Source organism: Rousettus aegyptiacus, unplaced genomic scaffold (assembly GCF_014176215.1).
Source record: "Rousettus aegyptiacus isolate mRouAeg1 unplaced genomic scaffold, mRouAeg1.p scaffold_m13_p_5, whole genome shotgun sequence".
In the NCBI taxonomy this organism is placed as follows: Eukaryota; Metazoa; Chordata; class Mammalia; order Chiroptera; family Pteropodidae; genus Rousettus; species Rousettus aegyptiacus.
This window is the reverse complement of record NW_023416308.1, coordinates 5,353,226-5,367,584: the sequence shown is the minus strand read 5'-3', so window position 1 is coordinate 5,367,584 and position 14,359 is coordinate 5,353,226. Positions and strand designations below refer to the sequence as shown.

At 46.6% G+C, this 14,359-nt stretch overlaps 1 protein-coding gene across 11 annotated transcripts in view; it reads right to left on the bottom strand.

Moving 5' to 3' along the window:
* Window positions 1-14,359, bottom strand: part of CUX2 (cut like homeobox 2) — a 330,271-nt gene that overhangs the window by 164,292 nt on the left and 151,620 nt on the right. Inside the window, exon 1 of one of the 11 annotated variants that reach the window (XM_016149694.2) lies at window positions 10,646-11,971. The exons of the other annotated variants lie outside the window; for them this stretch is intronic. The gene's annotated coding sequence lies outside the window, so the exon portion shown is untranslated. Of the gene's footprint in view, window positions 1-10,645; window positions 11,972-14,359 lie in introns of those variants that run through there. 11 annotated transcript variants of the gene reach the window in all.

The following is a 14,359-nucleotide window of genomic DNA, read 5'->3' as shown; positions in this document are numbered from 1 at the left end:
TTTGTTGAATGAATAAGTGAATAAATGAATGAATGCTAGCAAGAATGAGTTTTGCTTTCAAACACTGCAATGTGGAAAGATAAATCCTTCTACCTGGAGGAATGGTAGCCAGAGATGCCTCTTAAAACAGAATCCAGTGGCCTACCCCAGCAAAGATACCCCTGAACCTTGGGATGCTTTGTGAGATGCAGAGAAGAAAAAGCAAAAGAGAAATAGTTTCCCCCTTCAACACCATTTTCTTTGGTGCTCAATAAATAATCCACGAAAGGACTAAATGAATAGCAACAGAAAGTCTAATTCTTGATAACCACCTGGAAACAGCTAATGCGATGACCAAACTCAATCCATGAGCATTTGATGGTGGTAGTGTGCCTTGCCCAGCCTCTGCATCGGCTCAGCCAGCAAGGTGATCTCCCTGCCCGCCTAGGGGAGGCCCAGAGCACCAGACCTGGCCGTCAGCATTCAGAGCTGGTGACAGACAGAGTCCACTTCTCCTCACACATGCTCATAACACCCCTTGACCATCAGTCTCAGCAAGATGACACCAAGTTACAGCTTTTACCCCTTCTGGCAACTGCCCCCCATGCATCCAGTAGGCGCCCAATTCTCACTGCCTTCCCAAATCTGGACAAAACTGTGAATTCTCCCTGTCAGTGCTGTATATCACTTTGAGATATATACCATATTAGCAGAAAGAACTGAATTATATTGCATTCATGATGCAATTAAACACTTCACTAGGAATCAATGTAAAACTGATGAGGCCTGAAAGTAGTGCATATGGCTTAGAACATTATAAAACATTACCTTCACTCAAATCCTTTTCAGTAGCAATTTAAATCTTCTTACAGTTACTGCTGCCAATGGTAAACCATCTACTGATTCATAACAGTGCATGGTAACGAATGAATTTTTTTAAAAATTTATTCAACTACTAAATTACCCATGAAACCGGAATAGCTGACAGGAGTAATCTGAATTATTATTAGCTCTGCAAGTATTCTGCATTAGCCAATTTAAAACCACGGTTCTCAGGCAGGAACCAGTTAGTACAGCCAGAGTGTTAAATGACTGCAATAGTTCTTCATTTTACTGCTGCTTACATTTAAAGGTCAAGAGATAAAAATTACATATGACTCCAAACACAAGAAGGGTGTTTATCTTTTTCTATGAATCAGGTCAGTTCTAAACTTTAAAAAACATTTGAGATGTAATTGTATAAACTCAAAGGCCTTTGGAATATTTAGAAATCAGAAGGCTGGTGTTGGGGTGTTTTTCTCTCCACCCCCCTCCATCACTGTATCCTTGTGGTCTTGAAAACTTGCTCCCCCAAATAATCTAGTCTGTAGTTTTGCTCTCTGACCTGCATATGTCCCCAGGATTTTCCCAGAGCCCAGGAAGCTCTGGAAGGATCTCGAAGCCACCAGAGGAGGAAGTCACAGGAAGGGGAGCTCCCTTCCCACCAAGAGGTCATTTGGTCCAGGCCTCTGCCTCCTGTCTGGGGCAGCAGCAAGACTGAATCTTCCAGGCCCCTACTCCTTTCCCTAAACTGCCTTCCCATTCACGGCCATTATCTGTTGTTTTTTTTTTCTACTCCAAAAGCCCAAGGGAAAAACCAAAATGAGAGAAACAGAGAAATAAAGCAGCAGCTTTCTTCAAGAGTCCAATGTTATCAATGCATGACTGAGCAAGGATCATAAAACACCAGCCTTGTTTCTTTGCGTGGCTCTGGCAAAATGGGAACATGAGTTTTGAGCTCTATAGAAGGAAGAGCTAAGCAAGTTCAAGACATTTTTTAAAAAAATTTCTTTGAGGGAAATGTTTTTTTTTCCCTTTAACCACAAAGTTAATATATGCTCATTATAAAAAATTCAAATGATGGAGAAACACGCAAAGAAAAAAATCTGACAGCCCCATCTTTCCACTTTGCACTCAGCTATCAACAAATAATGACTAAGCGCCTACTGGGTGCCAGGACACGGGGGCTACAGCTGTGAACAAAACCACTGGAACACTCTGGGGTCCACCCTTCTGGGCTTTTCTCTATGTGTTAACTAACGTGTACACTCAAGAGTAGCATTTTTCTCAAAAATGGGATCCCATTCTACTGCTTACCTTATTTAACCAACAAACTGTCCTAGACATCTTTAGCTGAAAGGCTATAATTCTACTGTGTGTGTGGACCAAGTACCTACCCAAACCTGCATGGACATTTTTCTGCTAATATGAACCATCTTACAAATAATCATTATTCAAGCTACAAGTCAGGGTGTGCCTAGCCTTATGCCAAAATGGATGTTCAACCCGTCTGGGCATTTTAAAGGTGAGAGGTGAGGGGAGTGGAGGCACTCCTGTGAAAAAATCCTGTCAACAGGCAAAGAAAGCATTTGTGCCTCCTACCCTTCCCCTCAAATGATCTTTTACACACAAGCTAATTTCCATGGATTGATGTGCCTTTAAAATGTGAGCACTCACAAGCTTACGAGCAGCAGCAGCAGCATGAACATCTGCTATCTGCAGGCTGGCGAATCCACCTTGGTGAGAATGACAGCAACTGCCCCATTTCTTCTATGCTGTCAGGAGGCCCCTGGTTACATCAGTGGGATAATTGGGGTGATTCTGCCTCCTGGAGAACATTTGGTAATGTCTAGAAACATTTTTGGTTATCTTACTTTGCAGGGAGGGGGTGTGTGTGTGCAAAGTGTGTATTACTGGCATCTAATGGAGACAAGGGATGCTACAAAATGCTCGAAAATGCATAGGATGGACCCCCACTAACCAGAAAGGGTTATCCAGCCCAAAATGTCAATAGTGTCAAGTTCGACCTTGACGCTATTGATCAAAGTCTTACGCAGTTTAGGGTTTTATGGCTGGGATACTGGGTGTTAGACAGACATGTTCAAGGCCCAGCTCAGTCACCTGCTAGCTTTGTGATCTTGGACAATGATTTAACCTCTCTAAACCTTAGTAGTTAGTGTCCTTACCTCCTTATTAACGGTCTCGACGTGGGGATTACACGAGACGATGTGTGTCAAGCATGCAGGGCAGCGCCGATTACTATTACTAGTAGTAGTAGTGTCCAGTGGCATCACCACCACCCATCTCCGGACTTGTTCATCTTGCAACTGAAACTCAATAATGCAATGAACACTAGGGGACCAGCCTCTGGTAACCATCATTTTACTTTGTTTTCGTGAATTTAACTCCTCTAGGTGTCAATCACAGTATGATACAGAGGAACCATACAATATTTGTCCTTTTGTGACCACTTATTTCATGTAGCATAATGTCCTCAAGGTCATCCATGCTGTAGCATGTGACAGGATTTCTTTCCTTTTGAAGGCTGATGAGTATTCCCTTGTATAGATAGACCACATTTTGTATATCTATTCACTCATCAATGGACACCTAGAGATGACTGCAGTGAAAACTCTGACCATCACGCTAGACTGCCACATAGAACCAGACCTGTTACTGACCCTCTCTGACTCTAATGAGTCTTCTGTAAAATGGGATAACAAGAGGATCCACCTGAAACAAACGCTTCAGATTGGCCACTCAAAACTATCTCAGCGCGCCCCACCCCCGGCCGCTCCCCTACCATCTGCATTTGATTGCTAGGGCTGCCATAACAAAGTACCACAGACTGGGCAGCTTAAACAACAGAAATGGTTTTTCTCACACTTCTGGAGGCTAGAAGTTACAGATGGAGGTGTTGGCAGAGTTCATTTTTGAGGCCATTCTCCTAGGCTTGTAGAGGAACATCTTTCTTTCCCTGTGTCTTCATGTGGTCTTCCCTCTGGATGTATAGCTATCCTAATCTCATCTTCTAATAAGGACAACAGTCAAACTGGATTAGGGCTCACCCTAATGACCTTATTTTAACTTAATTACCTTTAAAGATAAAGGTTAGGACTCCAACACATGAATTTTGTGCGGTCAGAGGGCATATATAAACTCTCTGTACTTTCTGCTCAATTTTGCTGTGTATCTATAACTGTTCTAAAAATGAAGTCTATTTAAAAATAAATAACTGTGTAAATCTAATTAGATTAAGGCACCATTTCCAGTTACTTGCAGCTGAGTGCATTCCTTACAGGAGCAGACCCTCAGAGGGCACTGGGATCATTGGCTAGACCCCACAAGGGTAGACAGGGGGTTCAGACAAACTAAAGGGAACTCGTACGTTAAGACACGAAAGCCAGCAAAGCCTGGCCAAATAGTATATGAGGCCACAGGTCCGGCAGGAGCCCTTCTGCCTGATCACCCTGGGGAAGGTAGTTGGAGTGGTCAAAAAGATAAATGTTTATGGCTCAGAAGATCTCCTGGGAGAGCTAGAACACACACCTGAGGCCGGGAGATGCGATTAAGGAAGATGAAGGTCAAGCTGCCCCGGACCTTCCCCCCAATATCATCCTGCCCTAGGATTCCAACAGGAGAGGAGACTGTGCCCTGCTTATCCCAGGGGCACAGAACTCTTCCACAGGAAGAAGGTGTGTGCCCAGAGAGTCCTGCACCCAACTTACTCACAACCTCAATCAGCGACAAGAGAGAGCTGCTTCCCTGGCCCACGTTTCCCCCACACTCAGGCAGTCAGATAAAGGTCTTTAAACAGGCCCAAGAATTTTACCAACAGCTCCACTCTGAAAAAAGGATTCAAGCACGGCTCAACCCATTGGGGGTGGTGGGAAGTTAGGGCATTCATTCATTTATTCATTCACTCATTCATCTTTAAGCACTCAGAGATCTCAAGTTGGGTGCTGGGACTCCGGACATGAGCAGGATGGGGATGTGACCTAAGGTGTTCTCAGAGAAATGCAGCAGAGTGAAGAACACATGGTCTCCTCGTTTGGAGTGCTGTGATTCTGCAGCGAGCAGCTCGAATAGGGCTCGAGAGGCAGGATGGACGTCTGAGGCCCTGGAGCACTGAGGCAGGGCAGATAAGGCTGCTCAGGTAAGTCTCTCATGCCGGCGAGGGGCTAATAAGTCAGCAATTCACAGAGTATTCATTAAGCACCTTCTGTGTCCCAAATACCGTTCCAGGCATAACCAGGGCCAAGAGTGGGGAGACTTTTAGGGTACAGTCCTGGCCTTTGAGGATCTCATGATCTAAGAGGGGCGGGACCACAAAGAAGCATAGGCACAAGGTAGTGATGTGGTGTATTCACTCTGAGTCACACAGGCCTGAGAGATGTAAGCGTTCGGAGAATGCAGGACTGGTCAGGGAAGCCTCCTTGGAGGCAGTGTCCATGCTACAGCAGAGCCTTAAATGCTAAGTCAATTGAGACAAACAGTTCCATCAGAGACACCAAACATGTGCCAAGGAAATGCAAAGACATTTTGGCTACTCATCCCCAGCCCAACTGATGAAACCCTCAAGAGGAATCATGGGCACTGCTGACAGAGAGAGAAACTGAGTCCCAAGACCATCAGAGAATATATCTGCACACACATCCCATGCCACCTATCCTAGGAAGGTGGGTGCTGGCCAGCTAATTAGCACTCACATGCACATCGATGGAGTCGTCGGGCGCTGAGGCCTCAGGAAGAAGTGGGCTCCAACTTGGAAAGGAGGCATTGTCTCTTTAAGTGAGCCTAACACTGTATCATCCTTTCTCTTCCTATTTTGGGTTTTATTAGCAAAGCAGTACAATGTTTATACTAGTGGGTATTACATTTGCCAGAACAATTACAGTATGACAAATGGTACATCAATGTAATCCATCAACCTTGCCAAGACAGGAATCCTTTACTCGGGACTGCCATTAATTCTGCGCTCCATCTCTGGGGTCCTGGACCCACGTAGCCATGACAACGTGGATGACGCCTGGTGAGAACGCTAGGGCTCTGTGAAGAATGGGCACCTCCTTGGTGCACTGGAATTTAACCTCCGACACCCGCATATTAGTCTACTCGGAGCAAGAAATTAAATTTTGGGGGCTGGAGAAACGTATGTCACCTGGGAAGGGGTTCTTTTTCTCTGTAACACACAGAGCCTCGGAAGCGGGAGGGATACACACCTACTGATAGTGTGGTCTGCTTGTCGCAGGTTGCTGGATACCAGCTCCAGAGACAGGAACAAATTCGGGCAGGGATTTGTCAAGTCTCAGTAGCAATGGCAGCTTTTATGGAAAGGGGGTGGGGACTCCGGGCACAAGAGGGAAGGGGACAAGTAATTTTTTGATCTACACAGAAAGCCTCAGAGATGCCAAAAAAGCAAACACCTATGTAGGCACACGGAAGAAAGATGATTTGATGCACAAAGGGCACAGATCCCTTCAGACTGGTCAACTCCAGCCCCAAAGAATTGAGATAGAATTTCTTAACCCTATTTCTACCTCCTCCAGCTGCAGCTTCTCAGAGCAGCTAACTCTCAGTGGTTAAACATGCCCTCAGACATGACTGCAGTCATCGGCTGCAAATTCACCAGGAGTTTCAGGGTTCCTTGATTCATCCCAACCGGCAAATTACAAGCCGGGAGCGGCTTTATAAAATATGAAACGTCTGCTGTCAGTTTTTCCATCAGTTCTACATATTTTGCTGTTAACAAAAGGAACCAATAACCACTTCTCATAAGGAAAAAACAAGAATAAAATCAAAGGCCCCTAATGGAGACAATCTCCAAAGTGCAACAACACAAGCCCATTTCTTTCTTTTTTTTTCCCCTTCCCTGACAAATCAATCTGGCCATGGTCCAAGGATACAGGCAGACAGACGGAACTACCTCACCTGTTTTATTAAGCCATTACCAGAATCATTTTATTCCCATTTATAATGTTCAATACATGGTCTGAAGACTTTTCTAATATAGTAATTAGATGGAACACTAGATAGATGGATTAAATTGGGGCGATATTTTATGCCATTGTACATTGCTTTACAATATTCTGCCTGGCTTCTGAGATATCAAAGTGTAAGCGTGTGTATATATAAATATATCCCTTTTATTTTGGATGGGAAGGCTGTACATTGCATGTGGTTCATCTCAGCATGAACCTTCCCTTTTGGAAATCTGATGGGAATTTATGAGTCCATGATAGAACTCACCAGGAAATCCATCCTACATTCTGTCCCCCTCCTCACAAGCGAAGGTCGCCCACTGTTGTCATCACCACTCTTGTCATGGTCACTGTAGTGGACATTTATTAGGTGCTTACTAAGTACCAGGCATGGAGCTGAGACCCTGACATTCATTGGGAGGTCACATAACATAGACTCTGACATTGCTCAGAGTTGGGTTTAAGTAACAGCTCTTCTATTTACTTGCTGTGTGACCTGAAGAAGGCCACTTCACCTCTCTGAGTTCTCCCCTCTGACGGGGCTGTTCTTAGATGCCTACGTACTTATATGATGATGAGGGTGAGACTGGACAGAGAGCAAGTACTCAATAAATGTTAGTCATTTGTGTTAATTCATCTAGCCCAAGGAGATGGTGTCATGCCTAGTTTCTAGATGGGAAAACTGAGGCTCGGAGAAGAGATGCACTTTATCTAGATTACTGAACAAGTAAGTGACAGGCACATTTAAAGACCACAAAAGACTGTCCTTTAAAGGGAAGAGGATGCACAGCTCTACCAAGAAGCACGTGTGTGAGGGGGATGTTGGGTTAAGCTCCTGAGCCCTAAATTTGTACCTAAAATATGGATTTATATTATAGTCTTAATTCTAAGAGTCGAAGAAGTCAAGGCTTGGTGGTCAACAAAGAATGTCTCCCTTCATGTGCCATCGCCTCCCATCCCTTGTGATGACACTAAATAAATGAAACCAGAGAAATGACTTCCACGGTGTCACCTAAGGCTCCCCACTCACTTCTCAGGCATTGTCCCAAGGTGGGAAAACTGAGCCACGAAAAAGTCAAACCTGAAACATCATAAAGAGAAATAATGCCACTTTTGGGGGAGAATACTGAAGTTCAGAGAGGTACTATGACCTGCCCAGGGTCACACAGCTCGAGGTCACCTCGGGGACTTGTGCAGCCCTGAAACACCAGCCCAACTCTGACTATGCAAAAAGAACCCAATCCCACCCTTCTTGTTTCCCTGACTTCAGACCACCTCAGCCTGCTTGTGCAGGGGCTATATTTAGCTGTGGCATTTTTTCCGGTTTTGTATATAAATGGAGAACATCAACTGGATGAAACCTATTAATATAAAACAGGACGACGCGCCCAGCCACAAAGCTGGAAGCTGACTGCTTTTGAAGACCTGCCTTCACCAGTCGGAAAAATAAAACTACCCTTCGTACACGTTTTTTCTGTACTATAAGGGGTTCTTAATTTGAAGGGTTAGGGGATTGTAACGTATGAAAAGGGGGAAAAAAAAAAAGGTAAAACTCCAAAAATCTCTTTGCCGCCAGCTTAATCTATGGTATTAAAAGTGAGACCTGTCTCCACGCCAACTGTCCCCCACTGACAGACTCCCGGACCTGCAGTTCTCACTCCCCCACCCGGGAGACCAGCCCCTATGAGCCCTACACAGGTGTTCAGAAAGTTGTTAAATGGGTTTCCATCTCATTTCTGCCATCTTTGCAAGCACAGTTGACATGGAAAGTCTCAACACTGAAAAACAAGGCAAGGCAAGGGATGGGGAGCTGAACCCGAAATGAGATGACAAAGAACAGAGAAGTTACTAGAAATGCCAACTATTGACATTTACTTTGGGTTAGGCCTCATGACCACCTCACTCCATCTCCCAACCACTCTGTTCATATCCTCATTTTACATATGAGAAAATGGAGTCTCAGAGAGGTTAGGTGACTTACCCAAAGTCACACAGCTGGTTCAGGGTAGAGCTGGAATTTGAACCCAGATCTATCTGATTTTAACAGCTAAGACCTGTAAGTATGGACAACCCTTTAGCAGAATGAAGGTGGTCTCATATTTTTGACACAACAGGCAGTTTCTCAGGGGAAAATGCTCTTTTGAAATCTTATCCTATCTGAAATGATCTTGGGACGCTCAGCCTTGTGGAAGGAATGGAAGAGCCTGAGCATGCATCTAACCATCCCTTTGTTCATTCTTTTGTATAACAGATTTTCTTATATCAGATTTTCTTTGCCACAGTACAAAAGCCTCCCAAGGATGGGGAAGCAACTGGCTGGCTTTAAGGTGAAGTGGGGAAATGGATCCGCTAAAGCCAGGAGCTCCCACCACATTAGAAGAGCACCTCTGAGGATCCAGGGGGCTCTGCCCCAATGCAGAGCTAGAATAATCATCAGTAACCACGACCTCAACGGCCAGTATTTCTGAACATAAAAGCCCGTTTCCTGACCAGCAGTTCAGGGGCTCCTTCCCTGGATCACTGGGTCCCCCCGGGGAGGGGAATTTCACAGCTGCCCAGAGACCCACGATACAGACTGTTCCTTACGGAATCTGACTTTGGTGTTTCTTGCTGTAGCCAGGCCTCACTTCCTTAGAGAAACTTTTCTACTTCATGTAGCCCACTCTTTGACTGTCAGTGGCAGAAAGGACTCCTGTGATTTTTTTCAGATGAGCAAACTAAGAACCAGACATGGGGAGTACCTTGCCCAGAATCACACAACAAGTGCGGGTTACACTTTTCCCCAACACGGGCACCCACCTCTTCACCGGGAGGGCTCCAAGGGGTGGAAGGAGATTCTCCATCCCTCACCTAGGCCTTCAACCCTAGGAGTCATGCTTGACCATCCCTCTCTCCTCCATACAATCTATCATCAAATTCCCAACATTCTGCTTCCTAGATATCTCCTGAATCCTGCCCTTCTGCCCCTACTATCCCCACAGCCATGCTCACTGGGACCTTCACAATTTCTCACCTGAATCATGGGCCCAGCTTCTCCTCGAGCTCCTACCTCCATGCTAGGCCCCTCTTCTCCATGAAGCAGCTCAACAAAAGTTAGTTATTTGTATCATCATCTTGTTTGCCCCAAGAAGACAGCAACACGACCATTTTACAGATGAAGAAACCGAGGCTTGGAGAAGGGAAATACTTTACCTGGGTTATTGAACAAGCAAGTGGCAGACACAGGTGTCCGTGTCCAGAGCCCGCTCACTTAATCACGTCTCCTTCGAAGAGTGGAGGGAGAGACGCCTCTCCCGAGGTGTCTAAAATCTAAACACAGTAGTGACCCCCGCCCCATTTGCAGTTTCGCTCTCCACAGTTTCAGTTTCATACAGTAAACTGTGGCCTGAAAATATTAAATGGAAATTTCCAGAAATAAACATTCATGAGTTTTAAATTATGTGCCATTCTGAGTAGTGTAATGAAATCGTCTGTTTTTCTCCACCCCTCCTGGAACTTGAAACCATCCCTTTGTCCAGGGTCCCCACGATTACATACACTCCTTGCCCGTTAGTCACTTAGCAGCCATCTCAGTTATCAGATCAACTGTCGTGGTATCGCAGTGCTTGTGTTCAGGTCTCCCTTATTTTACTTAATAAGTCTCATTCGCCTCGCTTCGTGTCATCACATAGGCATTTTATCGTTTCATATCACAAGAAAGGTGAGTATAGTACAATAACATTTTGAGAGACAGCGCATTCCCTTTTAATTATGCTATATTGTTAAATTATTCTATTTTATTAGTTATTGTTATTAATCTCTTACTGTGCCTAACTTATAAATTAAGCTTTATCATAGGTGTGTGTATATATACATATATATAAAACCTGTATAGCGAGGGCTTGATACCATCCATGATTTCAGGCATCCACAGGGGTCTTGGAACGTACCCTGCAAGGATAAGGGGGAACCACTGTACCTTTCTAAAATCTACACAGGACTCCCCACTCAAAGCCCGCCCATGGTCCCTACCGAACTTGAGATAAAGTCTGGCCCCTTGCCATGACCGTAAGACCCTGCGACCTTCCTCTCCCACTGGGCCCCCATCCTGACTCAATGCTCCAGCCCCACAGACCTTCTTTGGGCTCTGCCATATGGTTAGTTCTCTTGGCCACAAATGCCACTCGTTATTTCTCCTCATTGGCCCTGCATTTAGCCTATCCCGGGCCAGGGAGGCAGAAAATGTCCTAGCACACACTCCTCTCGTTTCTGCTCCCCAAATCCTCTCCATTCTTCTTCCACCAAGCACACTTGGAACACTCAGATCAGCAGGATCCTTCTAGTCTCTGAAGAGAGCCTCTAAGAAGAAATGTTGCCTCCACAATCGTTCCTGATTCTCGTAAACGAATCAATAGAGTGGGGCCTAATTTATCCCCGTGTGTCCCCTAAGGACCTTGCGGCTCAGGGAGGCTCACGACCTACTAGAGTTCACCTGGTATCAAAGACAGGACTTGAGTCCAGGTTGGATTCTGTCTTGGGCTGAGTGTCGACAAGCAGAACCTGAAATGGGGATTCCTGTGCGGGTGACTCATGGAAGGTGCTCAGGATGAAGCTGGAGGAAGTGAGGAAGCAGGTGGGGGCAAGGGAAGGAGCTGGGCAGAGAGGCGGGCTCGGCAAGAATCCACCCTTTGCCTGAGCCCAGGGGCAGCTCGGGGCAGCTCTGGGTGGGGGGTATCACAAGAGGTCCTGCACTGAGGGAAGGGGATCAGGATATGGGTCCCCTAAATCAGATAGTCAATGGCTGGGGGCTGCCCCAGAGAGGGGTGGGACAGAATATCTCTGGGCATGCAGCTCCTGGAGGCTACAAAATCCCTGAAAAAGGGGGTGGCAGGGAGCTACTATCAGCCAACGCACAGCAGGTGGCAGCACTGGCAGGTAAAGGAATGGGGGGCGGGGGCACCACCAGCATCCCACATAGATCTGTGGCCCTCCCTCTTCCTAGAATTCAGCCGAGAAGGGTGGCAGGGTTGGGGACTCCTTGCCTAACGGAAAGCCAAACAGTAGTAGTCCGTCTCCTTGGAGGGCTGCTTGGGGAAACTGAGGTTCAGAAAGGTTAAGCAGTCTGACCGAAGCCACACAGCATTTCACCCGATTTATCACTGAGCCATGACCCTCTGTACTAATGAAGAGCAGACAGGCAGCCCTTTTGCTGTTCTCCCTGCTCCCCCCTGCCTCCACCCACACCCTCTCCCCACCCCCACGTAGCTGCACCTCCCCTTGCTGGCTCTCCAGTGCCCGGGTGCTGGATGGAAACAGTGACACCTTGTCAAACAGGCTTTTGATAAATGCAAATCTCTCTTAATTTGAATTTAATTATCAATGAAGTGAGTGACTCCCAGATCGCTTTTCCCCATCAGAAACTGGCAGATACATCTGTGCGCAGAGCGAGACTGGCATCTGCTGGTCCTCACGCCAAGCCCCTCCCGCGGGCTGGCCTGCCTGGCAGTGGCTGCTGCTCTGGGGGAAGGGTGGAAGGAGGGGGTGGCAGGAGTCCCGACAGCTGGAGCCTCAACCTCTGTAAATTTCAACGGCCCAGACTACAGCCTTTCACATGGGCATCCAGAGAGGTTAAGATACTTGTCCAAAGCCCCATCGCAGAGTAGATGACCTGACTAAACTGTGGCCAGAGCTTGCTCCACTGGCCAGCAGCCACTGTCAGCAGAAGGAAGGTCGCCTTACACCACATTCCTGTGCTGGCTCCATACTCAACCCTAAGCAAATCCTGGAGAGAGGATGCCAATCAACAATTATGGGGCGCTGACTGTATGCCAAGCACTGTACTGTACTATACCTTTATTCACATTACTTCGTTCCATTTGTGCAAAACAGCCCTGGAGTGGGTGCCATGATAATCTCAACGCACAGACGTGGAAACCGAGAAGCCAGGTGCTGGCGCAGGGCCTCCCCATCCGTAGCACAGAGCCTGGGCTCTCACCGTGCAATGTGCATATACCTGCCAAATGCAGCATGGTGTCAGCCCACAGGGCAGCAGAACGGCAGGTCTGAGCAAAGCAGCTCAAATTGTGGGCAGGAGCCGGAAGGCAGAACCTGCGCCTCAACAATAACAACGCAAAGAGCAACAGCTACACTGTGCCAGCGCTGGCATCAGCATGTTATAAATATGAGGTCCCTGACTTCTGCTAGCAGCCCCCTTTTGTAGATGAGAAAACAGAGGTGCCCAGAGGTTGAGCACCTTGAAAGTGCAGCAATTCTGAAAGTCAAGCAAAAAAATACAAATTTCTGTACACAAACTACAAAATTCAGGTGAGTCAAATACAATGACCACTCAAAATCCTACCACCATTGATGACTGTAACAACCTCTCTTTTCAGAATATTCTAGAAGAAAAATGTGGAGGGGAATAACTGCATAAGTGAGACCAGAACTGCAGGATGCTGACAATAGTTGGCGTGAGGTGATCAGGACAAGGGGGTTCACTGCATTTTTCTATTTTTGTGGATGCTTGATATTTTCCATAATAAAATGCTATTAAAAAACCTCATCACCCAGGGACAATCTCTAGTTGTGTTTTGGCGTCTTCCCTTCCAGACCTTTCCCTTCCCCCAAAGTGACTGATGATGACAATGATGATGATGGTGACGGTGATGATAATCATGTCAGCAGAGTAGGGAGGACAGCAATGGGACATCTTCTGACCAACATCTCTCACCTCCATCTCTGAGCTACACCCACAACCCTTTAAAAACAAGATTCTTAGAACAAACCTTGACCTCTCCCCTCCCACCTGGGACTTTTTAGAGTGAGATCCTGTAAATTCCTGCATTGACTTAGAAGGCACTGGCTCTTGTCCTGGGAGACAAGAATCTCTGACAAGTAAGTGTTGGGTCCTGAAGCAAGGTTCCTGGAGGTCAAATCCTAGCTGGCCACTTACTTGCTAGGTGACTTTGGGCAAATCTTTTAACTTCTCTTGAGCCTTCTACACCTACTTGTAAAATGGGTTAACGACTGTAGCAACCTCAAAGGGTTGTTGCATCTATTAAATGAGATAATACAAGCAAAGTGCTCCGCATGCAACGAGGGCTTGGTAAACATTCCCATCATTTTGTTTTTGGACACAAATCTCCCAGCCCTGCTGCACCTGCAGCTTTTGCTAGGGCTGCTCGAATGCAGCCTAGTCCCCTCACCTCCAGGCTTTGCCTGCCATTAGCTCTGGCAAGGTCTGTGTGACAGCCCCACTCACCTATGAGTCCACGGCCCCAAAGCTAAGCTGCTGCTCTCCTCCATACACCTGCTCCTCTCCCAGGCACCGCTGTCCTAGGGAAGGCCAGCTCCATCCTTCCCAGAGCTCAGGCCAAAATCCTCGAAGTTATTCTGGATGCCTCTCTCTCCCATCTCACATGCAACCCATCAGCAAGACCTATTGGCTTGACCTTTAAATTATAGCGAGAATCAGGTCCCTTCCCACTCTGGACCTCCACTGCCGTTTCATCCCCTCGCTGCATGCTCGGACGGCTCCAGTAGCCTCCCTGTAGGTTTCCTGGCTCCTGTCCACAAACCCTTGAGTCTATTCCCAATATGGC